This window comes from Rhipicephalus sanguineus, chromosome 4 (assembly GCF_013339695.2).
Source record: "Rhipicephalus sanguineus isolate Rsan-2018 chromosome 4, BIME_Rsan_1.4, whole genome shotgun sequence".
Lineage (NCBI taxonomy): Eukaryota > Metazoa > Arthropoda > Arachnida > Ixodida > Ixodidae > Rhipicephalus > Rhipicephalus sanguineus.
This window is the reverse complement of record NC_051179.1, coordinates 163,201,265-163,227,239: the sequence shown is the minus strand read 5'-3', so window position 1 is coordinate 163,227,239 and position 25,975 is coordinate 163,201,265.

Sequence of the window (25,975 nt, the reverse complement as noted above, 5' to 3'; positions counted from 1 at the left end):
GCGCTAGCGCGTTCGGGCCTTTCTAAGGGCCTGGGTAAGACGCTGTGGCCTCTCCGCCTTACACTCTCTCAGCAATCATGTGAGGTTCGCGCGAAGGCGAACGAGAGTCTGGAGACGCGCGATGAACGAACGCGTTGTATCCCTGTCAGAACACTCTGGCACGCGCTGATGCGTTCGGGCCTGTGTAAGCGGCGTGGTAAGACGCTGTGGCCTCTCCCCCTTACACTCTCTCAGCAATCATGTGATGGCGTCGAGGAACGAGATTGTGCAGACGCGCGATGAACCCGCGTGGCGTGCTCCAACAAGAGTTCGGGACGAGTTACAGTAACAGCAACTACAGTGAATTCATGGTGTGCTCCACATGCTAGGACTCGTTAAAATTGGGCAAGGTGCCCGTGATGAAAGGAACATTAAGTCGACCCATGCGCTCCTTCGCTTCCCCACATGGTTCCCTTTAGAGAAAATTTTTTGCAGAGGCCCAAATTAGGGAGAGAAAGACTTTGTGGAAATGCTAGGCCAGGGAAGGACCTTCATCCCAAAATCTACAAGTTTATTTCAAGAATTACTCCTCGTCCCCCTCCTCCCTCCCCCCACCCCAAACTCAGTGGGCTACTCTAATCATCATACGCGAGTGAGAGTGACGATGAACTGGCTCGAGTTTCTTTCGACACGCCGCTTTTTCGCGGACCTAATTGTTTGGGAACTAGCCCATAACAGCTAAACAGCAAATTAAACGCATTGCGCACTAACCGTTGGGTTTATCCACGACTTTCTGCGTCTATCGGGGAGCAACCTTGATGTAGATATTTGCCAGTTGGCTCAAAATGTTCAGCGCCAAAAGTCTCATTGAAGGTTTGTTATATTGGCTTGTAACCTTTGATTGTATATTGCAGCCTTGTGACACGCGTGCTCAGAATAAACATGATTTCTATTCCAGGTTTGCACATGATTGTGAATTAGCCCTATTCGCCGAATTTTTCTGTTTGCCACAGTCCCCCTGATTTTCCCGTGCGGCCCCCGCCATGTCGGCTACGTGTCACTCCCCCTCCCCCCTCAAAAGGTTCCCGACGCCTGCTCTGGATCTTAGTAGTGCTTCCCACGCTCGTAATTTACTCCCGTCCAATTTACCTCAGCAGGCGCTGTATTCCAATAATGGCACTCCACCTAACTTTAACGCTGACATTACACACCTGACACTCTCAAAGAAATTTATTATTCCGTAACAAGTGCAACTATGCTACCCACACTGAGCCACATGCGACATCAGGATAGTGTGGCACAAAGTAAATCGTACGGTTGTTTGTTGTCACCAAAGAGTGGTTAATTGATTTTCATATGAAGAAGAGCGAACAAGGTTTAATTGGCTGCGGCTGTGTAGTCGTATATCTCCTAACTAAATTTAATTTAGGTAGATGTTGAGAGAGGAAGATGGAGAGGAGACTCTGCATTATTATTCTGCATCGCTACTTATAAAAACCGTTTTTGAAGAGACAACAAAAAACTGTTTTAGTCTTCTATATTGGTTTCACACAAAGTGTAAATGCATTTTTCTTCCTGAAGTCACCCGAAAGTGGTAATGAGTAGAAAACTATAAAGGGGAAGAATGTCTATGCGACTACAAATTACACTAGTACAATCGTACATCATGGATAAATAGGACTCTGAAGGTTGTCTAATTCGATAGCTGAAAAAATACACAGGTGGAAGGAACACCGAAACAGGACATCCTCACTTAACTTCTGAGTGTGTCTACAATAGGCACTGGGATTAGCAAGACTACCATGTTATGTACTACCACATTACTCATGTAATACCTATCCTGCTTTGAAAATGCCAAAACAAAGACATTTATTCGAGTAATCTTATCAAAACGAGTGAACAACCTTGCTGTAGAATTCTGTTTCAGGCGAAGGCTGCAGTTATTGGGTGACGGACCAGGGACTTGACCAACCAAATACTTGCTGCCAATTCGTTTATGCCCTCTTGTGTGCCACTAGCGATATCAAATATACGAAGATGGCTGCTAGAAAAGCAGGACCTTCGCGCCAACACCAGATTTGGCGCTGGTGAATGCTGTTCTAGCTCCATGTATTCAATTATAAGTTTGTGAAATATAATAAAATCAAACGGTTTGTTCAGCGCAGGTGATGTTGTGACGAATCGGACAATGATTTTCTGTATTAGGTTAGATGTATTGTCAAAAGCCTAAGTGAAAAACTGTTTCTATGATACTTTAGGTCACTTCAGGTCATTGCGATACTACGACGTCATGGCACACTTCACTACGACGTCATTAATTACAGCATTACCGACTCGTTTTGGCGCCGGGCACTACATGAGGTCATCCATGTGTCGCTTCATAGGACATCGTGCGCGCGCCAGCGAAATTCTGGAATGTTATTTTGTCACTTGCCTTGCTTTTTTTCCTTATGTGGATGTATTTTCCTGGCTTTCGCGTTTTGTTTGAATCATCAGGACGATGATTTTATTGAAGGGGCATTGACACGCCTACTTCCCTTGCTTTTTTTTTCTTATTGTGAGCGTGCGTCAATGGCTAGAACTCTTACAAGATAAGATTGCGTGCTTGACACGAGTAGTTGAGCTTATGGGACTGGTGTGTACTTGCGGTAACGCAAAAATATATGATGCTAAATTTATAAAATGCGAGGCGTTTCATTCTTAGAATATTATCGACGACCGACGACCGTACTCGCCGCCATCATTGCAGTGCGAGTGTTCCTTGGACATGGTGTGAGTGTTCCTCTTGCTGGGCAATGTTCACGAAAAAATACAGTTTTGGTAGCTTGGTTGAGTCTTGAGTTTTCGTAGCCTCGTTCTTAAACGTCACAACCATGTGACCTGATATAAAGTACTACCACGACAGTGCTTTAGCTGGTCATTCTTTAGGGCAGAAGACATACGAGAACCTGTGTTACGCTGTAACATGGCCGGTATAAAACAGAATGTATTACGCTACGCGTGTTCCTGTTCAGTTTATCAATAGGCGCAGTGAAGTGGTGGTTTACCACGAGGAACAATGCAGTTAGTTCAGAGTTCGTCACCGTGGCAAATAGTTGCATGTGACGTAATAGGTCCCTCCTCCATGAGCCCGCGGCGAAACCAGTATCTGGTTGTGGTGACTGACCATTTCACGAAATGGGTCCAGCTGTTTCCTTTACACAAGCTGACTTCGCAGAAAGTGTGGGACTGTTTTTTCGGAACCTTCACGATGTTCGGATTCCCTGCCCAGCTGATCAGGAATTGCGCGACGTACTTCACCAGCAAGGCCTTCACAGATTTCCATGACGCCCTAGGAATCCGCGAAAAGCGCACATCTCTGTATCATCCACAAGCTAACATCAGCAAAAGGGTAAACGGAATCTTTAAATATATGCTTGTCGCGCATACTGAGCGTCACAAAAATTGGGATCTGAAACTGGCAGAAATAGCATTTGCAACTAAAACGACAGTGAACTGCTCAACAAGCTTCATTTCTGCTCCACTTAACCTGGGCAAGCAATTGCAGTTTCCATAAGAGATACATTTGCATCAGCGAACGCTACTCGAAAATCTTACGCAAAGTTTGCAGGTGACGTGAAGCAGAGTTGACCGACGTCCTAGAACAGGAACCTCAACGTATCACGTGTAGAATAGGCGGAATAATACGACAAGGGTCGCTGCAATATAACCTTCCACGTTGGAGACACCCGCTCAGCGATGGCTGAGCGGGTGCCTCCAGGGGCAACCTCTGCGCTGCGTGGGGGAGACGTTCCTTCTGCCGTGAAGGGTAGACGCATCCACCCCGCTGGCCGATTGCTGCTCTCTGAGACCATGGATTATGCCTTGCGGCCCCGTACATGTCCTTGGGCCGACCTTTCCGTATGAGCCTTATTTTTTAAAAAAATTGGTGCTTTTCGTTGGGATTTGAAGACTTCGTCGACCTAAGGGTGTCTTGCGAGGTGTATCTACGTCTTTGTGTAAATTCGGTATTAGTATACATATTGTGGGATTAGCAGGTACGTCGACTACACTGGCGTATAAGCACTACCTTACAGTTCGACGTAAAGTCGGCACTTACGTTACACTACAGACGAAAATTTTATCGAAACGAAGGCTAACTAGCGTTCCTTGTCGCATTCGGGCAGGGACGAGCAAAAGAAATACTACAGCTTGATGAATCATAAGAGTATATATGTAGTGTTTAGTACGTTACTATGAAGAGGGTAGAAACAGTGCCACCACAATTGACATTAGAGAAGCCCTTATCCCACAATTGATGTTAGCGAGCGGTTGATGTAATATGTTTGTGTATATTCTGCACCACTTGGGATAATTGCAGCGCCTTTGTTAGCGCTTGCCTACAACATTAAAATCGCCAACTGTAACAGGCAGCACTCCTTCCTCTTCTTCCACTCCACTCCCATATAGTGTGGTATAAGATTTCTAATGTCTATCGTCGGCATTCCAGGGTTGACGTAGACTGTGAATCACGTTTAGCATGTAGCGAGAGACGATAGAGACGACGTGAAGGCGGCCAACGTGGTCGTGCCGTTGTCTCGCCACTTTATTACGGGGCTAAGCGGAGCGCCGGCGACTGCAGGCGTCCAGACAGCCAGAAGCGTGAGCTCCGTAATAAAGTGGAGGAGCCGGTAATGTGCCGCCGCCAGCACCTTTGCAGGCACCCCCGACACGCCACCTGTGTCGCCCGCTCACCCGGTTGACGTTCGCACCACTGCCAACGCCAACGTAGGTCTAAAGCTACGGGCGTGGCCGTAGTACGCCTACGCAACGCTCTATCTTTCAGACTCCAGTTCCCCAATGCGCGCAAGAACCGCCGGCAACACAGCAGCCTGTGTCTGTTCAAGTTTCGTGGTGCTGCTCTGTGGGATCGCTCGGCCCTGTGCCGATTTCCGCGTTTCCGCTTTCGCTCGCTAGCGCCAACAGCGTAGCTTCGTCGCGATCATTGGGTGTTAGCACAGCTCTGCCTTGCAAAGCAGTAGCGGTTAATTGACTCCTTTATCATTGCTGCGGAAGGGGCATGGCGCACTCGGCAACATTTTCAAGCTCCAGTGGGAAGCAAATGCGACCATGGACTCTACAAACAAAGATCCGAATGTCCAGCAATTTAACTTCTACTATAGACTTGAGGAACCTGATGCTGATCAGGGCAGAAACTGTATTGCCCTGCCCATTCGTGAACTACAAATAACTACGTATGTTTTAATGAAATAAACCAATGTAGATTTCACAAATTTGAACGCTGTGTTTTATCTCGGTGAAAAACCACCTGGTGAAAGGAACAACACCATCGTGAACAGCACAATCCAGAAGGACACTTGCAGCTTCGTAAGGCCAAACATTATTAGAGCGAATGTTTCGTTTTATTTATTGAGAAGACGCGCGTACAATTTGATTCATATATCAGATCAGGCAAACTAAAGTATCCGTTTTATACGCTGCATGTCTGCTACGAATATAAGGCAGTTCTCAAAACGTGCGTGAACTTACGCTTCTGGCATGTAGTGGCAATCTATCGCGCTCGAATTACCAGCGTGCTGCGCAAACAGAGAAATAGAGATAGACAGGACATACCACAGTCATCTTGGAATACTAACATTTAGCTGGAAACGCTTGTATATATTTTTTTACAGTAAGGAGTTCTTACTCAAGATATTATATCCTGCTGCCTTTGCTGAAGTGGCCAATCATTCAGCTATGCACAATATTGAACATAAAATGTGTTCAGCCTACAATAAATAAAGAGGCCCGTTTTATTTTACCATGAATTTCAGCCTCGTCTTTGTTGTTACCTTCAAACAATCGTGCAACCACGTGGCAACAACTGCCTGTACTTTGTGGGATTTTTCCGCTGATATGCGCAAGGGTACCTCATTGGAAAAGCTAATATCATAAGCGCATGTATAATATAACGACAAAACTACCTAAAACATAGTGATGCACATCATTTATTAGCCTTGCCAGAAGAAAATCGTGCAATCTAATAGCAAAGCAGCGGGTTGGACGCAACAGACTCCTCATGTTGCTCGATTTCGTGCATTGCCTTAGCGTTCAGCCCATGCCTCCTCCAATTAAGGTGTCCATCATAGTTGGATCGATTCTAGCTTCTTCAATGGCAGCACTTGCAGGCACTGATCTTCCTTGTTCGAAAGGTCCCGCAGCCTGAGTAACCATGACTCCTGTGAAGAAACAAGGTAAATAAAAAAGCCTAAATACTTTAAATACAAGCAAAGTTAAGTCTAAGTGGTAAATCAAGGGTAGTCTCATCTTGGAAAATCAGTCAATAAGTTCGTGGTATTAACTACTTTTATATATTGATTATGTTGCACCGTTTTCAGTATTTATAAAAAAATAGCATCGATTCCTAACGAAAAATAATTAGGCCCCCGTAAGTGTCACAATGTGAGGCTTCATGTTGGATATCTTCTCTTTATAAAACGTAAGCGTTCACACATCGATGACCTTGCGGCATAATATTGGGTCGTTTTTAACAGTTCTTTTCTCACCTAAAAAGCTGCATATGTCTACAATTGGTGGAGGTGCGGGGTGCTTTCAATGTACTTGCTCTCCGACCACACATACTGGGATGCCATTCTACCTTTCGTAACCTATACGCGTACAACACCGCTACTCAGAGCCCCACTGGCTTTTTACCCTATTGTCTGATGTACGGTCGACAACCCATTAAAGCACACTGTCGACACTTTACCGATCGAATGCTTCTTAGTAGGCGCCCATATCTGACACAGTGAGGCATGCCAAAGAATGTCATGACCTCGCACGGGTTTTTACCTCTAACGACCAAGAGCGCCAGAAGAGCATTCGCGGCGACACTATTCTTCTACGCCCACCTTCCTGCTCTATCGAGTCGTCGAACGGGCATCACCCGGCAAGTACGTCATTGAAACTACTGAACGGTCTTCGGACATGCGCCGTCGAGGACGCGACGGGGTCACTATCGAGCGTCTCTAGCCGTACTATGACCAAGTCGTAGTGACGAGCGGTTATGCCGTCCTATACAGCTCACTTTTAGTCCTCGGGGGTAATTGTAGCGAAGAAAGCCGGCAGATCCCACGCATTGTGGGAATCGATGTAATGCGAAGCAGCCAGCAAAGAGCTGCATACATCGCCTTGTATGTCATTGAGGAAAATGCGTGTCATGGTTTTCATGTTAACTCCTATTATTTATGTTCGTCACACAGTCACATCGCGCAAGACCAATTCCGGGGTAGATCAAGCTAGCGAAACAGCCACCAGCGCGCCATGAGCGTGGCACGTAAGTCATGCTGTACATGACATGCGTGTCATGATTTTCATGATAACTCGTGTTATTTATGTTCGTCACACGGTCACGTCGCAAGATGCCATTTTGGTGTATATCAATCTAGCGAAACGGCCGCCAGCGCCCCATGAGCGTGGCACGTAAGTCATGCTGTACATGACATGCGTGTCATGATTTTCATGATAACTCGTGTTATTTATGTTCGTCACACGGTCACGTCGTAAGAGACCAATATTGCTGTATATCAAGCTAGCGAAACGGCCGCCAGCGCCCCGTGAGCGTGGCACGTAAGTCATGCTGTACATGACATGCGTGTCATGATTTTCATGATAACTCGTGTTATTTATGTTCGTCACACGGTCACGTCGCAAGATACCAATTTTGGTGTGTATCAATCTAGCGAAACGGCCGCCAGCGCCCCATGAGCGTGGCACGTAAGTAATGCTGTGCATGACATGCGTGTCATGATTTTCATGATAACTCGTGTTATTTATGTTCGTCACACGGTCACGTCGTAAGAGACCAATATTGGTGTATATCAAGCTAGCGCAACGGCCGCCAGCGCACCATGAGCGTGGCACGTAAGTCATGCTGTACATGACATGCGTGTCATGATTTTCATGATAACTCGTGGTATTTATGTTCGTCACACGGTCACGTCGCAAGATACCAATTTTGGTGTGTATCAATCTAGCGAAACGGCCGCCAGCGCCCCATGAGCGTGGCACGTAAGTCATGCTGTGAATGACATGCGTGTCATGATTTCCATGATAACTCGTGTTATTTATGTTCGTCACACGGTCACGTCGTAAGAGACCAATATTGGTGTATATCGAGCTAGCGAAACGGCCGCCAGCGCCCCATGAGCGTGGCACGTAAGTCATGCTGTACATGACATGCGTGTCATGATTTTCATGATAACTCGTGTTATTTATGTTCTTCACACGGTGACGTCGCAAGATACCAATTTCGGTGCATATCAATCTAGCGAAACGGCCGCCAGCTCCCCATGAGCGTGGCACGTAAGTCATGCTGTACATGACATGCGTGTCATGATTTTCATGATAACTCGTGTTATTTATGTTCGTCACACGCTCACGTCGCAAGATACCAATTTTGGTGTATATAAAGCTAGCGAAACGGCCGCCAGCGCCCCATGAGCGTGGCACGTAAGTCATGCTGTACATGACATGCGTGTCATGATTTTCATGTTAACTCGTGTTATTTATGTTCGTCACACAGTCACGTCGCAAGATACCAATTTTGGTGTATATCAAGCTAGCGAAACGGCCGCCAGCGCACCATGAGCGTAGCATGTAAATCATGCTGTACATGACATTCGTGTCATGATTTTCATGTTATGACTTGTCATTTATGTTCGTCATACAGTCATGTTACGCCATACCAATTTTGGTGCACATTCGATTAACCAAGCGACCAGGAGAGCACAAAGTCGTAGGCGGCTAGATAGATAGATAGATAGATAGATAGATAGATAGATAGATAGATAGATAGATAGATAGATAGATAGATAGATAGATAGATAGATAGATACGGTCAAAGTCGCAGAAGTTCGCTAAGAAATGCTTCGCATTTAAAATAAACGATGGAATGTACTCCCCCTGGCGTTTCATACAAGATTTCGCAGTTTGGATTTCCAATCTCAGAAGAAAGGCACGATTGCGTTGTCACGATGGAGCCGCCGGAATAAGAGTATTTACCTTGCCGCATGCAACATTCTCCGCCATGTTTGAATGACGTCTCGCTATTGAACATTACTTGTATCCAAAAGAACAACGTTTAAGAGTTATTCGTAAAAGTTAGTTGAGTTACATCGGCTTCATCCTTGAAATATTTGCAAGTCCTTCATGGCTTTCTGATTGTAAACAATTCTACCTGTGGTAGGCTATAAATTGTTTGAACTCACCGCAAGCGAACACAAGAGAGACCAGAATAAATGCTGCCGCACGTCCTGCCATGACACCCATGAAAATGTGCGCTGATGTTCCTGTTCTATTATTGGAAAAGAAACCAGAATCAGGCATAAAAGTAATCTTATGTAGATTCTTTCACACGCTTTGGAACAAGATACCCTATTTTTCGTGATGAGACAACCGAAATTCCATCTCCGAATCAAATGTGAGTGCCCCTACATCAGATTGTGCGCTAACTATTGGCCGATATACGCAATCGCATGGTTCTAGTCGTGCTTTCGATTATGGCTGATATTTTGCCAATTTGACATGTATGACGGAGCCTTTCAAAATTCCCGGCACCGCGGGTACTCACATCCATGGATCTTTTACCCTGTGGCACCACAATATATTTTATTGAGCTATAGTGGACAGACAGTCGTTAAATGTTCTCGAGCTCTAAAGGGAACCGATGCAACATATTGTTCTTTCTAATATTGCGAAATCTCAACACATACAGGACAGCAGCTTAAACTACTTAAGTGGTCTACAGCTGCCGTTGTGCCAGCTACGGGAACCACGACGCAATGCATCCATAACTTAGAAAGCTGGAACCATGACCAAACGCGTCAATAATTTAGAAAAGTGCCATCGTATCACTCTGTTTCATGTCTTTAGGAATAATATCTAGAGATTTACAACCTACATGCATTTGTCACATATTGACAGAAATGTGTTATTGAATATATACGTTCCTCCGCGCAGTACTTCGATCATTGGGCTGCAATATACGACACTGAAGCTGAAGCTTGTAACCTCTCTGTCGTCGTTGTGGGGAACACAGTGTAAGATTGCAAATATATTCTTTATTCACTGACTGGAAACATCCTTATGTCTGGAGAATATAAGGGCTTAAACAAAGATAGCGACAATATTCAACCATAATTAGTCTTAATTCCCAGGAGCAGCGACTACGTGCAAACTTGCCGTCTGCGCTAAAAGAAAATAGAGAGGAATGACCTTACTGGAGAGAGTGAGTTGATCGGGTACTTACGAACTCTTCCGTTGGTTTGGACAGTGAAAATAAGTTGCCAATTCCATCCTATATATACACGAGTTCTGTTATTCTCACAAAGGAAATGGTAATCGTGCGGAAATGTCCACAGCACAACTAATGCCACAAATCACAATACAAGTATGTAAATATGATCAACGCCTGGTACGAAGATAGGCAGGAAACCACGCATACTTTGGCTGCCATGGCGAATGCTGAGTCTGTGACCAACGTCTCTTGCATATTAGTAAATATTTTCCTTTGCGAAACATTGCTAAACCGGAAAAGACGTGTAATGGCGATGATGCAGGATTTCCTGTCACGTTATTTACGAACGAATGCGTCGATTTCGGTCAAAATTGACAGGAATAATGTACAGTGAGATTAAGCGTTCGCGTTACGAAGTTTTACTATTGGGCATCAGAAACATGGCGACAGGCTAAGTTACCACAACATCCTACGGATAGAGGTTGTGGCGGAAAACCTTGTTGCTCTCTTATCGAAATGCTAAGTGGTAGAAACAAGTCCTTTTGTCCTCACGCAAAAACTGCCCAAATTGCGAGCTCCGGAAACAACAGCATTATTTAAACGAACATGTATGTGAACAGGCATCAGCGTGCGCATGATTCTCCATTAGGGGAGGGGGGGGAGTTAAGCTTTAGCGCAGCGCTCCCTTGACCCCCCGCCCCTTTGACTGAATTCAAGAAAAAGCTTCCCAATGAATGCAAAAATGAAGATGAACGAACGACATGCTTCTCAAAGTTCTGTTTAACGTTCTTTCAAAGTTCTTCATTTTTGCATCCATTGGGAAGCATTCATATAAATATATATATATTTGGAACATTTCTGCGTCTAAAGAGGTGCCGTATGCATCCTGCACCTGCGATATTTTCATGGAAACGGAGGCATGTCTTCGTTTCCAGGGTGCGTAGGTGTCGAAACGTCTATGTCATTTGGTTATAAATTGTTTTGTTAAATCGGTGTAGAACTTTTACCATCGTGCACTCACCCGCCTTTTGGAACATTTTGAAGTCGAAAGAGATGGATGCATCCTACACCTGTGATTTTCTCATGGAAACAGAGCGATGTCTTCGTTCTCAGCCCGCGCGGCACATGGTTATCTCATCGTGTCTCATCAACGCCGGGAAGGCGTTGATGGATGACGACACACGACGAACGAGTATCTCTCTCCGGGCAATGTTTGTTCACGGGAAAGCAGATCCTGCACCTATTTTTTGAACGTAAATGGAGCTTTCGTACACAGCATGCAAGACCTCAACAGTGCAGCCTTTAAACGAAGACTCCGTGGGTGCCGCCTAATCCCCTCCGTGATGTTATAAATATCCGTGACCCACTTAAAACTACACTGCCGACACAGTGACGTCAACCATTGCATGCCCGCATCTGGTTGCTAGCGCCGCCATGTTGAATTCGGGCAGTGCTGAGTTAACGACCAGTGCCTCTCTTTTTCGTTTATTTCACTGTCTTTTTCTGTGGCGCTCATCTGAGCAGCCGCAACTAATTGCTGAGGCCACGAACCACCTAGGGAACTTAGTGCGGTGCCGTGTGTTATCGGCGCATCTTTTCTGCAAAGGGTCCTCAGAGCGACGAAATGGGCCTAGTGTGAAGTACTGTACGTTTTGCCCGTACGTGAGGGGTATTAAGTGAAAAGACGAAGAAGTCGCTATCGAAAACGACTCCGCGCTGTTCGCACAAGGGCAAGGGAACGAAACGTCTCTGGCCAGCTGTGAAAGACGACCACCCGCTTTTACAGCGAAAGCTGTTATGAGATCACAACAATGGCCTTTTTGCGCTGTAGTTGTCCGCTGCCATCCACGGTGTGCGTTAGCGCTATCGCGCGAAATAAAAAAAATAAAATAAAAAAACATACAGGGTGGAACGAGTTCGAACTTGGCCATTCTGCGTGGGAGCGTCAGAGCCATGCCATTCCACCTCAAAGCCATACCGGTGCTTGAAACGGCTTTGCAAAGAGACCCAATGCGAACTTCATCTCGGGAAAGAACCACATTAACATATTAACAACCAGGCGTCCCACAACGCGAATTCTGTACCCAGGCGTCACACAATCTGAATTCCGCAACTTGTGGGTTGTTGAACGCTTCCAACCCATTACAAAGGGCTCTGCCATAATTCTTTATCGTCATCAGGCCGAACATGAAGAAAGTGCACATATTGCCGTTCAGGTGTTTAGCGGGTATCGTGGTTCTCCGCAGAATGACGAAAAATGGCCTAGTGGCGGCTTCCCTGCTTACACAAAATTATGATGATTTATAGCGTAGTACGTTCCTCGCAATTGCACTAGTATTGGTTGCCAAGGGAGCCCATAAAGCCTTCATGGTCCATTTCCCCAGGATCTCAATAAAGTTATTTCCCTCTCTATCTCTTTCTCACGTTAACATATGTCATATAGCGTGGTGGGAGAGTGAAATAACGACCGGGCGTCACACATTGCGAATAACGTAACTAGTTGATCGTTGAAAGCTTCCAACCTATTACAAAGGACTCAGCCGTAGTTCTTCATCGTCATCAGCCGTCGCATCAACGAAGTGCACATAACGCCTTAGAGATGGTACCTGACTTCTCCGATGAATGACGGATAATGGCGTAGTGGGTGGTTCCCAACTTCACAAAAGCAATGATTTGTGGCTTAGTAGCTACGTTGCTAGAGTACTTGTATCAGTAGCCTCAAGCGCGTCTATAACGCGCTCTAGAAATTCCACTCTTCCAGCTTTCGCTGTGAATGTGCTGCGCTTTCTGCGCAGACCTGGCGTTTTGTTATAAGCACAGGAGAGTTCGTGCCTGCATAATTCAGGCCATAGCGCATGCGCGTGACCCATGCAGAACACAAGGAAGACAAGAGTACAACAGCAGGCGGGGATTTCGAGGAGAAAGACGACTGTTCTCTGGAACTGTTTGGAGAATTGTTTTAGCCATTTCCTTCTCGGACACAGGTTCGCCCACACACTTAAAGTGTTACTATCCTATTAGCAACAGCTGTTAATAACGAGAAGAGTAGTAAATGTCACTATTCTTGACGTTACAACCGCAATCTTTTTATAACGGTCTAATTCTCGAGCGACAACATCATAATATAACGTCGCGTAATTATGCACAGAATGTGACGGATGAGATGAACACACATACATAACGACAAGGCTACGAGACACGTATAGTTAGTGAGCGGTTCCAGGGGTATTTATAGACCTACCCCTGGGGTACGCAGCTGGCGCCGGTGAGCAGCAAGTCTTAAGTATGAATAATTGAACTTTTGCATCTATATTTATATAGCGTACAACCTGATTAGTTGTGCGAGGCGACGTAGCGTAGGACTGTTATTTAAGCATGTTTAACATTAGGTTAAGTCTATGTTGCGTCATACTGCCACAACGAGGCCCAGTAAAAGTATGTCAAAGAAGAAAAACTGAATGCAGTTACTATATGCTAAAGGCACCAAGTACTACATTGCTACCGAAAGGTACCAATTATGTGCAGAATGTTGAACCCTTTTGGGTCTGTTACTTCTTACATTTCGCGACGCAACAGTCTGCTCCCTGACCTGCATTGTCACGAGCTTCCTTAATTATCTATTCTGTAAATACTGCCAGTCCTGTATACCTTTTTGATTGAAATAATTATTTCTTCATTATATCAGAGCTATCAACTCCCCCCCCCCCCCCCCCAGAGGTCCCAAACGTTAGGGGAAACCAACCAGCCTTTTGTTTTGGAGAAACGCTGCTGTAAAATAATCTCACAGCAGGATTCCTGTTGGTGTTCGGGCATGTCAATAGTAACACCTACATCGAGCCAACGTAGTTCCAACTGGGCCAGTGCAAGTGCAAGAATGTGCTGAAAAACAAATACACACCGCTGCTACAAGTGCTCATTTCCATAAATGAGTATTCAGAGGGAACGCGGACTATGACAGCACAAATATGCTCCCTGCCCCCCTGCCCCCGCCCCCCGCCCCGCTCTTGTAATATCTTATTCCTAAAATTACATCCAATTATAGCCCTTTTTGTAAGTTCGCATTTACCTTGCGTATGAAAACACGCACAGCACTTGCCCTTCCTTTCAATACCTTTTGCTCCTCCACTTTCAGAATAGCGGAAAAGATGCTTACACATTGTGGTCGCTTAGTTGTAAGAAACGAAATTGTGGTTTTCCGCTTGATACAGTTGATGTTTTCTTTGTTCGATTGCGATAAAAAGTGATACTTCGAGATGACTCCAGTTACGAACTTCACACCAGGTAGTCATGACATTTTCATTCGTAGTAAACAGGTGCAAACAAAATGTACCGGTATGCAAGAGGTAGTAAACGTTGCAACGTTTAAATATCTGCTAAGGTAGGTAGTAAACAGGCAGCAAGAAGTTAGTCATGGTCCAAGAAGGGTAGTAGCAGCTGCTGTTACTACCTATTTGCTTGCAATTACTAGCTTTTTTCTAACTTTTCATGCGTACACAGATCAAAGATGAAGTGGTTCTGCGGTACCCTTACGTCGTGTCGCGACATCTCTGTAGAGCTAATCTCGAAGTCAACAGCCATCGTCAGGTGGGTTTTATTATATCTTTTATTCTTTCGTGTAAGAATAATTATTCACAGAACACGAAATTTCTTCAACCACTGATCGATTTTTAATGCGCTCCTAATACGCGCACGACGAGACGTCCATTGTATTTGGGAGCCTTTGCGAACGCGGCCCGACGCTGTCCTCTGCGATACACCTCGGATGATCCCTGCAAAAAAGAGCACACACAACTCGTAAGAAGTATGCGGCCCACTCAACGCATTAGTAATTCTGGCTTCAGGAAGCGGAACGAGTCGGGAAAGTGTGCCAAGCTTCGCCAGCGTCTTCAAAGGATCCGTATGCGGTAGCCATGTGAAAATCCTTGGTCGGTCTCCCGCGAAACACTGCGTGGGCCGCATATTATCTGGGAAAGGAAGAGTGGTCGGTTAAGTACAGTGCCATAAAAACATAATGTCTGACAATGCAGAATACTGGGAAATGCGCAGATAAGCTATACGTAATGGCATGATTCCTAAGTGTATGCCGAGCATCATCGGCAGACGCAGTGGCAAGAACACGGCAAGCGCTCGTAGCGAACCCTTGCGGCTGTTCGTGCTACTAAACCACGCTCTCCGTAGTTGCATTCATTGTACGTTAGATGAGAATTCACGCAGGAGCATGAGACAACTTACACGATGGAACATTATGGACAAAGACAAAAACATGCATGTGCTTACTTGTTACCATTGTGAACGGCGTGACTGTGAGGAGAGAACACAGCAGGCCATAAAACATTTAAATACGCAGATTCAGCGATGTCTTTGTCAACTAGGTACGATAGGCGAATGCGTAAAACTTCGTAGATATAACGGTTAGGCGCATTAGCACAAACACTGGGCGATATATGTGGTAGTCGGTGGCATTCGTCCACGGCTGCATCTGGGTGCAGCCAAAAAACTGCATAAGGCCGCTTATCTCTGGTAAGCTAAGGCGAAGAATTCTGGGGTATTGAGTGCCTTTGCAGGGCTTCCTTTTTTTCCTTCTCCACGTTCTTCCTTTTTTATGCTTCAAGTTGCCTTTGCGGCACCACATGTCATTCTTAAGTGGAGTACCCAAGAACAAAGCCTGTGGCCTTGTTCACCCTGCGCTTTCTCTAAGATCGTGTGCCAACAAGCAAATATTTATTTATTTATTTATTTATTTATTTATTTATTTATTTATTTATTTATTTATTTATTTATTTATTTATTTATACTGTTAGCCGAAGGCCGATACATGGTGGAGTAATGAATTACATTTGAGAGTTCGTTGATGATACATGCACTACACAGTGAAATCAGGACAAACAACACATCTGGAAGTTTTAAGCAAACCTACATCATACAGACCATACAGATCGTAGTTCAAACAAAACACAAATCTAACCACAAGTAGAAATTTCGTCTGTGTCATAAGCACGTCGTTATTCGCAAGGGCCTCCTCAGCTAGATATGCTTCATAATTCTGGTGGCACGGCGAGAGCAATAATTTGAGCTAATCTAGAATTGGCCATCTGCTTCAGAGTAAGCGTAGATGCGCTCATAGTTGTGAACATCGACCACTTCATAAATTACCCGCTTTGCCGCCAGAATCAATTTAATTACGAGCACACATTTACCGTATTTACTGGGTCTGTCCGATAAGTAGTGTCAGTGAGTTGATTAAAAAAGATGTATTGATCCCATCAGTACAACACAAATAAAGTTTTCAATATAGGCTCCTCCTGCGATGACACATTGCCTCGAGTGAGATTTACAGGCATCGAAGGCGTTGCGGTAGGCTTCCTCCGGAATATTTTTTAAGGCCCTGGTGGGGGGGCAAGCATCTGACTTCGTGAACTGTCCCGAAATGAAGTCATTGCATAGTAGTTATCAAAAAAAAAAGTCTGGAGGAGTTATGTCACGACAGTAGGGCAGCTGGGGAACCCTTGGCACAAAGCGGGTCATCACGATGACGATGTCGTTTGACTGGCGCGTTGTCGTCGGTGATGGTCGTTGAAGGCCGTCCAGGTCGAGGGTCATCGTCGACCTCTTTACGACCTTCTGAAAAGGCCTTATGCCACCGGTACGCTTGACGTTATGACTACCAATGATCACCAAAGGTCTTTTTCATAGGAAATGTTTACACTCCGGACATGCCGAGTTTCACACAAAACTTGATGGCAATCCTTTGATCCAACGAGAGCTGCATTGTGGCTTGCACGGAAAATGAAATCGAGGTTCACGGACAAGTCTCTGCTTACTCTCCAGATAGGAGCAAACGACAGTGCTACAGCGCGTGCGTCAGCTAACCTTACCCTCCACCATATCAGCCGGTCCAAGTGTGTTGTGAGGTATGCACGTTTTTCAATATATTCGCTGCCATTACTTTTTGGACAAACCCTGTAATTTTGTTCACCTTGTCGAAGTTAATGAAATAGTAAATCAACACGAGTACCACTATTGTGGTGATGGTTTCTGGTGGAGGATTTCAATAACGTGTACAGAGTATAGAACGTGTAGTTATGTAACGTTTTCAAAATATTCCTGCGCGCAGTAGGAAACCTTGATCACATTAAACTAACTTGAACCGAATAGCAGCCACCCTTTATAGTTACGTGCCGACGACGCAGAGATGCAGAGCCGGCGATGGCCTTATCATCCCAAGCCGCAAGATCAGTGGAATATTGCATACACCTAATAGAACGCACGCAGAAATGAGCAGTACGGATGTACAGTGAAACCCGACTATAGGGTACTGGTATAAATCGAATTGTCCTTTAACTAATTTGGAACACAACGATGCTTTAACCTCTAGCATAGGAAAGAATACAGCTGCATCAAGCAAAAAGAACCGGGACAGGAAACAGTTGGTACACCGAACATCGGGCTCTGTGAAACGCCCCAAGAAGTTGGCCTTCTCTCACGAGAGATTCGCTTTTTATAACGGAGGCGGTCTTTCCCGCACGCATTTGGGAGAACCAGTGGACAGATTAGGAGGGCGCTGCACGGAGCGAGTAGAAACTGCCGCTTGCCATCAGATGCTTTCTCCCATGAACCCGCTGCTGCATGTATCACCCCAACCTCACCCCGCCTCAAACCACGGGGCAATAAAAACTGCAAAAATATGCCCCGCCTATGCCCTCGATGCCGAATTCCCTGCATTATCGTAAAGCGACGCCGTGAAACCAGTATCTTATGTCGCTGATAAAGTTCTATAAAGCCTCTAAGAACCCGCATATAAATCGATATATGCGGGTTCGACTTTATTACTTACAGTCCTCGGACAGCAGCGTGAAGAGTATGCCGAACAGTGTGAGGCTGATCAGCAAGAGCAGGGTGCTCATCGCGATCACGATGAAGTGTTTTTGGGTCTTGTCGATTACGATTTCAAGAAAAAAAAAGACTGTACGGCAGTATGGCAGTAAAAGGCAGTATGGCAGTAGTATCGCAAAAGGCAACAACCATTGCAATAGGCATAGGCGTGCGCACAGGGGGGCAGAGATGGGCGGCCGCCCCCCCCCCCTAATCACTTTAAAAGGGGGGGCGCGAAATCTGCCCCATAGATTAACTTAGTAGTGTGGGGGGAGGGCGCTGCGATGAACCTTCGCCCCCCCCTGATGGGGAACCCTGCGCACGCCTATGGCGATAGGGTGCTTATCAAGCTCCCAAGAGCGACAGCCTGGAATTTGCAATAGCTGTACTTCTGTTCTGAGTTAGGAAAGACGACCAAATTAGGGTAATATGTATATATATCGTCTATATATAGTCACGGGTTATCTGCGACGTGCGGGCTGCAGTAGCTTAGTAGGTGAGGCATTGCAGTGGTTAACTTGAAGGTACGGGTTCGATTCCCGGCCACACCGGCCGCCCTAAATAACAGGCAGATTGCACGAATGCTGTTACTTAGGGTTATGTGCAGGTTAAAAAACTCCAGGCTGCTAGATTTCGGGGTCCCCCACTATGGTGGGCCTCGATCGCATCGAGGTTCTGGCGTAATAATGATTATTAGATGTGAATCATCTTATAGCGGAGTTCAATCCGGTGGTGGTGGTGGTGGTGTGCGGCGTGACCACCCTTACTGCGCATGCGCAAGCCCTCTCCACACACCTCCTGCACCTCTCCACTTCCTCTTTCCACCTCACTCTCTCCACCTCCCCTTTCCCCTCCCCTCTCCCCTTTCCTCGCACCCTCTCCGCTACCCCTTCCCCTCCTCTTTCCCCCTCTACACTGCCCCTCCCCTTCTCCACTTCCCCTCTTCCCTTTACCTCCCTCCCCTCCCCTGTCCACTCCCCCTCTGAAACGCGGGCTCTACATGCCGAAACGCTGCTTCGCATCGCCTCATGTTCCCCTTTAGCGGGAGATGGTGTGATTTTTATATTCAGGACGCAGCGGCCTGCTGACATAGTAGCACCCAGCTGTCAAAAAAGACGTTTAACAGCGAAGCTGCTTAAGCCATCAGCAACGTGTGTTCCGTCGTGCTGAACTCTACAGGTGGGTATGCGCCACACGAAATGGACAAGCCCCACTGCCGAGTACAGCAGGTGCGAGCCTATACGCCATGGTGCTCTAGTGGTTATGGTGCTCGACCGTTGAACCGCAGGTAGCGGGATGGAATCCCGGTCGCGGCGGGCGCATTCTCGATGGAGGCCAAAATGCTTTAGACCTGTGTACTTAGATTTAGGTCCTAAAATACCAGCGCTAAAGGCGCCGGACGAACGCACAAAGACGAACGAGCGCTGGTTTGTCTCTGTGTTCGTCCGTGGTCTTTCGCGCTGTTATTTTACGATCATGAGCAACCAACTAGCCCGATTCACCACCATTGTGAAATTAGATTTATCTGCACGTTAAAGAACCCTAGGTGGTCGAAATTTCCAGAGCCCTCCACTACGGCGTCTTTCATAATCATATCGTAGTTTCGGGATGTTAAACCCCAACAATTATAATTAAACAGGTGCGAGCGTTAAACGAAAACTCTGCTCGGCGAAGTTGAGCACGTGAAACACTGAAAGAGAGATAGAAAGAAAGAGAAAGTGAAAAGAGAGAGAAAGAAAGAGAAAATGAGAGGAAGTGAAAGAGATAGCGAGAAGGAGAGAGAAATGAAGGAATAAAGACACAAAGAGAGAGACCGAAAGAAACACACATGAAGAATATATAAACAAACAGAGAGTATCACAGAAAGAAATAAAGAGAAAGAAAGAAAGAAAGAGAGGGAAAGAAGCAGCGAGACGGTGAAAGAATGATGAAGCGATAAATAGAGAGATGGACACAGAAAAAACACAGAAAGTGATAAATAGAAAGAGAAAGAGAGAGAAGATAGGAAAAATAGGGAAGGAAGGTCATCCAGCTCCGCTTCTCCTTCAGGCTTGGTACCACTTGCGTGAAACTGCCATAATGTTTTGCTATATCATCTTACGTTCACTAAGGTCATTCATTCAGCACGTTTTCAAAACCGAGCCAAGCTGCTGGCACTTCGATAATCTTCCGCTTCCTAGCTATTAATGATTTTTTTATGAGTAACGCGCAGCGTGTGGAATATATACCTACATATACCTGAAAAGAGGCCATTAGGGATTTGCTAAGGCGGACATTTGATTACGGTGATCGACCCGAAATAATCACTTTTTCGTTGCGATGCATACATCGCAACGAGTAGCCGGGCTTTCTACGCCGATGCGTTAAAACTGCCAAGAGAACGCACGACCGCCCCAGCCACACTTAAGGAGCCATGCGTTAGAGCATACGGCTGTTGTCTCAGCAAATATCTTAAGCACTGTCTCACGTGTGACAATACACTCCAAGCGTCAGTGTTAACGTCGCGCATTAACAGATTTCGCCGCATATCCAACGTTCATAGGAACCAGTTTATTTCATGAACGACCGACAGCAAGATGCATCGATGTTTTCGGCATGATTTGGTGAACACAGTCGAATGGATAGAATAACAAATACCTAATAATTATTAAATAAATCAGTACTTACAGCAAAATAGTTCAATTGACATAGTTCACGCGAACGTGAAAAATACCCAAGTTGTCAGTGCCCTCCAGTGAGGGTCGAATCGCGCCTGACATGTGCATGACTAAGGAACCCTGAAATACGCAGAGCGTGAATTTTAAGCGTGATTATTGCGAATTAGTCGTGAGCTTTTGATGTCAATATTGATGGTGGCTGTACCTGCGCAACTGTATTCTTCTCTCAGTATGTCTAACACGTATGCGTGCCCTCTTTGCGTATGCATGTATGTTTGTGTATGTACTCGGATACATTTTTGAAAATACACACTTGCACACCGGCACAAAATGTCATGCCTGAAATCCTTGCTACATTAGTGCATGAGAAAGATAAGTATACTTCGCTGACTGAGCCAGTCATTGGGTTGTGCGATATGTTCTTCATTATATTTCTGTCTATACTGCATAAACATTTTCTCGCCTCTTGATTCTCTTTGTACGGCGAATATGCAGAGCTATATAATGCAATGAAAGGTAATAAAACGCAATGAAAAGGAAATACTTGTGCTTTTTGCAGCACGTTATTTTAAATGGATGCCTATGAAGTGTAGCCCAGCGGCTAAGATATGCTCGAGCTTTTTTTATTTATTTTTAATCCGCTAATGAAGTCACATGATAAGGATATATAGGCGCCGGCACGGGCGCGCTGTTGGTAAGAGTTGCTACTATGTATAGTTAGTAACTTAGTTAGGCTAACGTTGGTAACTACAGTTACTAATACGGTTGCAACATGTGTCAAGCAGATAGTAACCAAAAGTAACTAGGAAAACCTTTATTGTTTTACAGCGTTCTCGTTATTGGTGTGTTTCTTTGGCGGGGACCATAAAGAAGCATTATGGACTAAAGCATGAACTGGGACACTTCGCCTGCACTGGCTGCGGGTAGTACTGCTGTCTCGCAGAACCTAGTCAGATAGTCGGCGCATTTTGGGATCGAGAGAATTCTCGATCATTCTATGCGCCGGCGCTAGATCAGAACGCCACTGAAATTATTTCGTGCCGCGTGATGTTTACTGGTAGCTTCCTGCACGTTATCTACACATTGTTAACGTGAAGTCGGCTGCCACTGCCATAATTAGTGCGAAAAATAATGTGTTCACAGTAATGAGCATGCCATACTCACGTTCCTCCTGTGTAAAAGAGTGATATTTAATGATATAATGAGGGTACCAGACAAATCATTACCTGGTACATTCGACTAGAGCATATATTTTAGTTAGATTCGTTACAACGCGCAATCATCATCACAGATAGGGACTGAAAAAAATTTATATCACTGCTCTTGTGTAGCCTACCTTTTCCTCGAGGAATTCGTTTTTTTTTTATAGCGCAATTTTGTGTTTCCTCTATGCCGCTCCTCGAACAAACCTGACACAGAATCGTGTTTAATTTCTGGGCACATTATAAGTCATAGGCCTGCGCGATGATCTAAATATAAGTAATTGTAGGCGCTCTTCGTGTACCAGCGAATGTTACCGAAGTGAAAGTCAGTGGGAAATTTTTTTTAGGTGTTACACTGGTTCTATCTTCGCAGCCAGTTATGCGCGCGGTAATGGGCTCCTGCGTAGCAAACGTTTCGTAATCATGAACATAAAGTTCCAGCATGATGAATGGCGCTCAGTATATCTGACCGCTATGTATGGCATAGCCAATGTTACCACGCTTCTACTTTAAGATGCCTGTGACAGGCGTTATGCCCTATTATCTAAAAAATAACTCCGAAAGGGTTAGTACGAAAATCTTTGACAAATGTGTGCCTGATGAGGTGCCGAAAAACATGCTCTCAGCACTAGAGCCACGCTACGTAGAAAAATAATACGTTTCTTGGTACAACTTTATGACATGGTGGGTGCTACAAATTCGAGCGCTTGTGGCACCCGCCATGTTACCTAAGCGGCTCCTCTGCAGTGGTTCGATTCATGGTCACGGCGGCTGCTTATAGACAGCGCCAAAGATTAAAACCTCTCATGCGCTAATATGATGTGTGGGAAAAGGAACCTGCACGGTGAAAATTAAACAGGGCTCGCCGTCTGAACCGCGCTTCTTGGATTTGTTAATTTAAGAATTATGTTACCAGCCCTCTAGCATCAGCGTTGTGTTCATGTGGGAGTTTGTCTAAAACTAACGCACTATGCCAGTTAAGAAGGTTTTCATAAACATCCAAGCACGAGTCGCGCTATGTAATGAAACCGTCCCTAGCAGCGCAACGGCGGCGCCTGCCGCAACCGCAGAAATGTGCATGGAATGTTTGCCTGAATAAATTTCGCAGTAAGTCAAAAATCAATGGGTATGCGTAACACTGGAAAACGCAGGGCATGATTAAAATCACTGATATCCTTTCGAACCTTATCGTTGGTTTCGTAATTTTTAATATATTGATATCCTTTGGAATGTTATCGTTTGTTTTGTAATTCTTAATATGCGGCTGTAAAAAGTAAATTTGCATATAGAATGAAGTTGTGGCACCGTTCCCAGTCTTTCCTTGCTTTTCTTTTTCAGTTTTTAGCGTGCTAGTCCCTGATAGCTGCGTTCAGCAGAGAAATAACCAAACTGGCGTGCTGTGTACAAAAGAAAAAACAAAAGAAAGAAATAGGCAGGTCCATAAGAAGACGAACTGGGTTTTTTTATATTTTAGACTGTGCTTCTTTTAGTTTTTTAGTAAAGCGTTTGAGAAGGTTTGCCATCAATTACTTCTTTTCAAGCTAAGTCTTTTAAACTTCGACAGTAACATACTGAAATGGATTGCGTGTTTTCGTTATAACCGCTATCAGTTTGTTACTGCTAATAATGACGACTCGCCATTAACGAGGTTCGTTCCGGTGTGCCTCAGGGATCAGTACTAAGACCCCTCCGTTTACTAATTGATAATAACGATCTACCTTCCTCATTCGCTTCTGACGTTCAGATGTTTGCTGACGATTTCGTAATTTATCGTGAAATAACCAGTACTGACGATTCTAATGCTCTTCAATAAGATTTGAACTACATACGCGATTGGTGTAATGTCTGGGGAATGGAACTAATTTTCTGGGGAATGGAATGGAACTAAAATGTGAGGAATGGAATGTGAACTTTCGCGTATTCATAGAAATTACACAGCCCTTGCATTCTACCATTTGAATAATATCCACTTAGATCATGTAAACTCATACAAATACTTGGGGATCATATAGCTCCAAATCTAACCTGCTATTTTCACATTGAGTACATAATCAGTAAAGCTAACAGCACGCTTGGCTACTTTCGTCACAACTTTTCGAATGCCCATTCAATGTGCGCCGCGAAATAGAATATTCATTCATTCATTCATTTATCGATACTGTTAGCCCTAAAGAGGGCCGTTACAAGGTGGAAGGTACACATAGTTTACAGGCAAAATTTGCTACAAAATTCTAGTGATATTTTGCAGGGTTGTTACGAACAACAGCCAAAATATACAAAAAGAAATTACAAAAGCATACTAAAGAGTACAAGCAGAGATCAGGAATATGCTGCAGCATTGTGGGACCCACACAAAAAAAGAACCCATCTTTTCTCTCGAGCTCGTTCAAAATAATTCGGTTCCATTGATTTATTCTAAATATAACCATACTTCCAGCATAACTTCAATTAAAGCTAACTTATTGCTTCCATAACTAGCATCTCGCAGGAAAATAGCCCGCCTAACTTTGTTTCACAATTTCTATCATCATCTCTTCAGGATGACATTTCACAGCCGCTCATTACTTATCGCACCGTATCAACCATCGCTTAAAAGTCACAATTCAAACAGGAAATACTAGCTGTTTAGGTCACTCCTTTTTCCCCAGAACAATTGAGTTTAGGTGTGACGAGAACGCATCCAGTGCATCCTTCTTTATAAAGGGTGGTTGCCCTGCCCAAAGGCAGTGCCGCCGAGGTAGCGAAGTTCTTCGTTGAGAACATCGTCTTACCTCATGGCGCCCCAGAGGTCCTCATCACGGACAGGGGTACCGTCTTTACTGCAGACCTAACTCAGGCGATTCTGACATACATCAAGAATCAGCCACACACATCAAGAATCAGCCGACGACCGACAGCCGCCGGTACAATCTTCGACGCCGCTTCGTAGAATACCAGCCCGGCGACCGTGTTTCGGTCTGGACGCCGATACGCCGACGTGGGCTTCGCGAAAAAATTCCTTCGGCGATACTTCGGGCCATACAAGGTTCTTCGACGCCTCGGCGCTCTTGACTATGAGGTCATCCCGGACGGCATTACGAACTCCCAGCGACGCCGCGCACGACCTGAAGTCGTCCATGTCGTGCGCCTTAAGCCGTTTTTGTGCGTTAGCGAACCTGGGGACCCTAGTTTTTCCTTTCTTCTTGTAATGCACTTTGTGTATGCACTTGTTTTTTTCTCTTCTATGTTCTTTGACAAGCATCGGGACGATGCCTCTTCAGCGGGGGGCAATGCCACGCCGACTTGTTTTATTTTGATGTATTCGGGTTTGACCAGCAAGGACGGTTATCAACGCTCGACGCTGTCCGCGCCGCAGTGTTCGAGAAGCTTGGCGATTGTAGTAGATCGTTTTGTTAAGATTGCGCGCAGGACGCGAATAGTTTAGATTATTAGATTATTCCGGAGCTTGAGCGACCACCAGTGATAAGACTGGAAAGTTCGATGCCTGATGTATAAAAGACGGCGCGTCCCAGCCATGTTCAGTTGATCGACCGTCGACGCTCTGTTCGCCGCTATCAGTTTATTGCTGTATCTTGCCTTTCAGTTTCCCGGCCACAAGTTCGGCCTAATAAAGAGTTTCTTTTCTCGGACGTGCTGACTGCTGCCTTCGTCAACGTCACGACCACGTGACACTATGATATACACGTGTCGCTTGTGCCGCTGAAAAAGCTGAAAAGTGTGCTGACAAACGTGAAGGACAAGCTTCTTAAAGACAAGTTCCCTGGCGTCGAGTACAATATTCCCTGTGCAGATTCTGACCTTGTGTACATCGGCGAGACAGGCGGCTTTCAAATGCGCCTGAAGGAACACTGTTACGACGTTAAAAAAGAAAAAAAGGTGTCTTCAATTGCACTCGCCGAGCATCCTGTGACTGGGCCAGTGCGAATGTGGTAGCCACTGAAAGATATCTAAGCTCGCGACTTCATCGCGAGTCATTACTAGTCCAAACC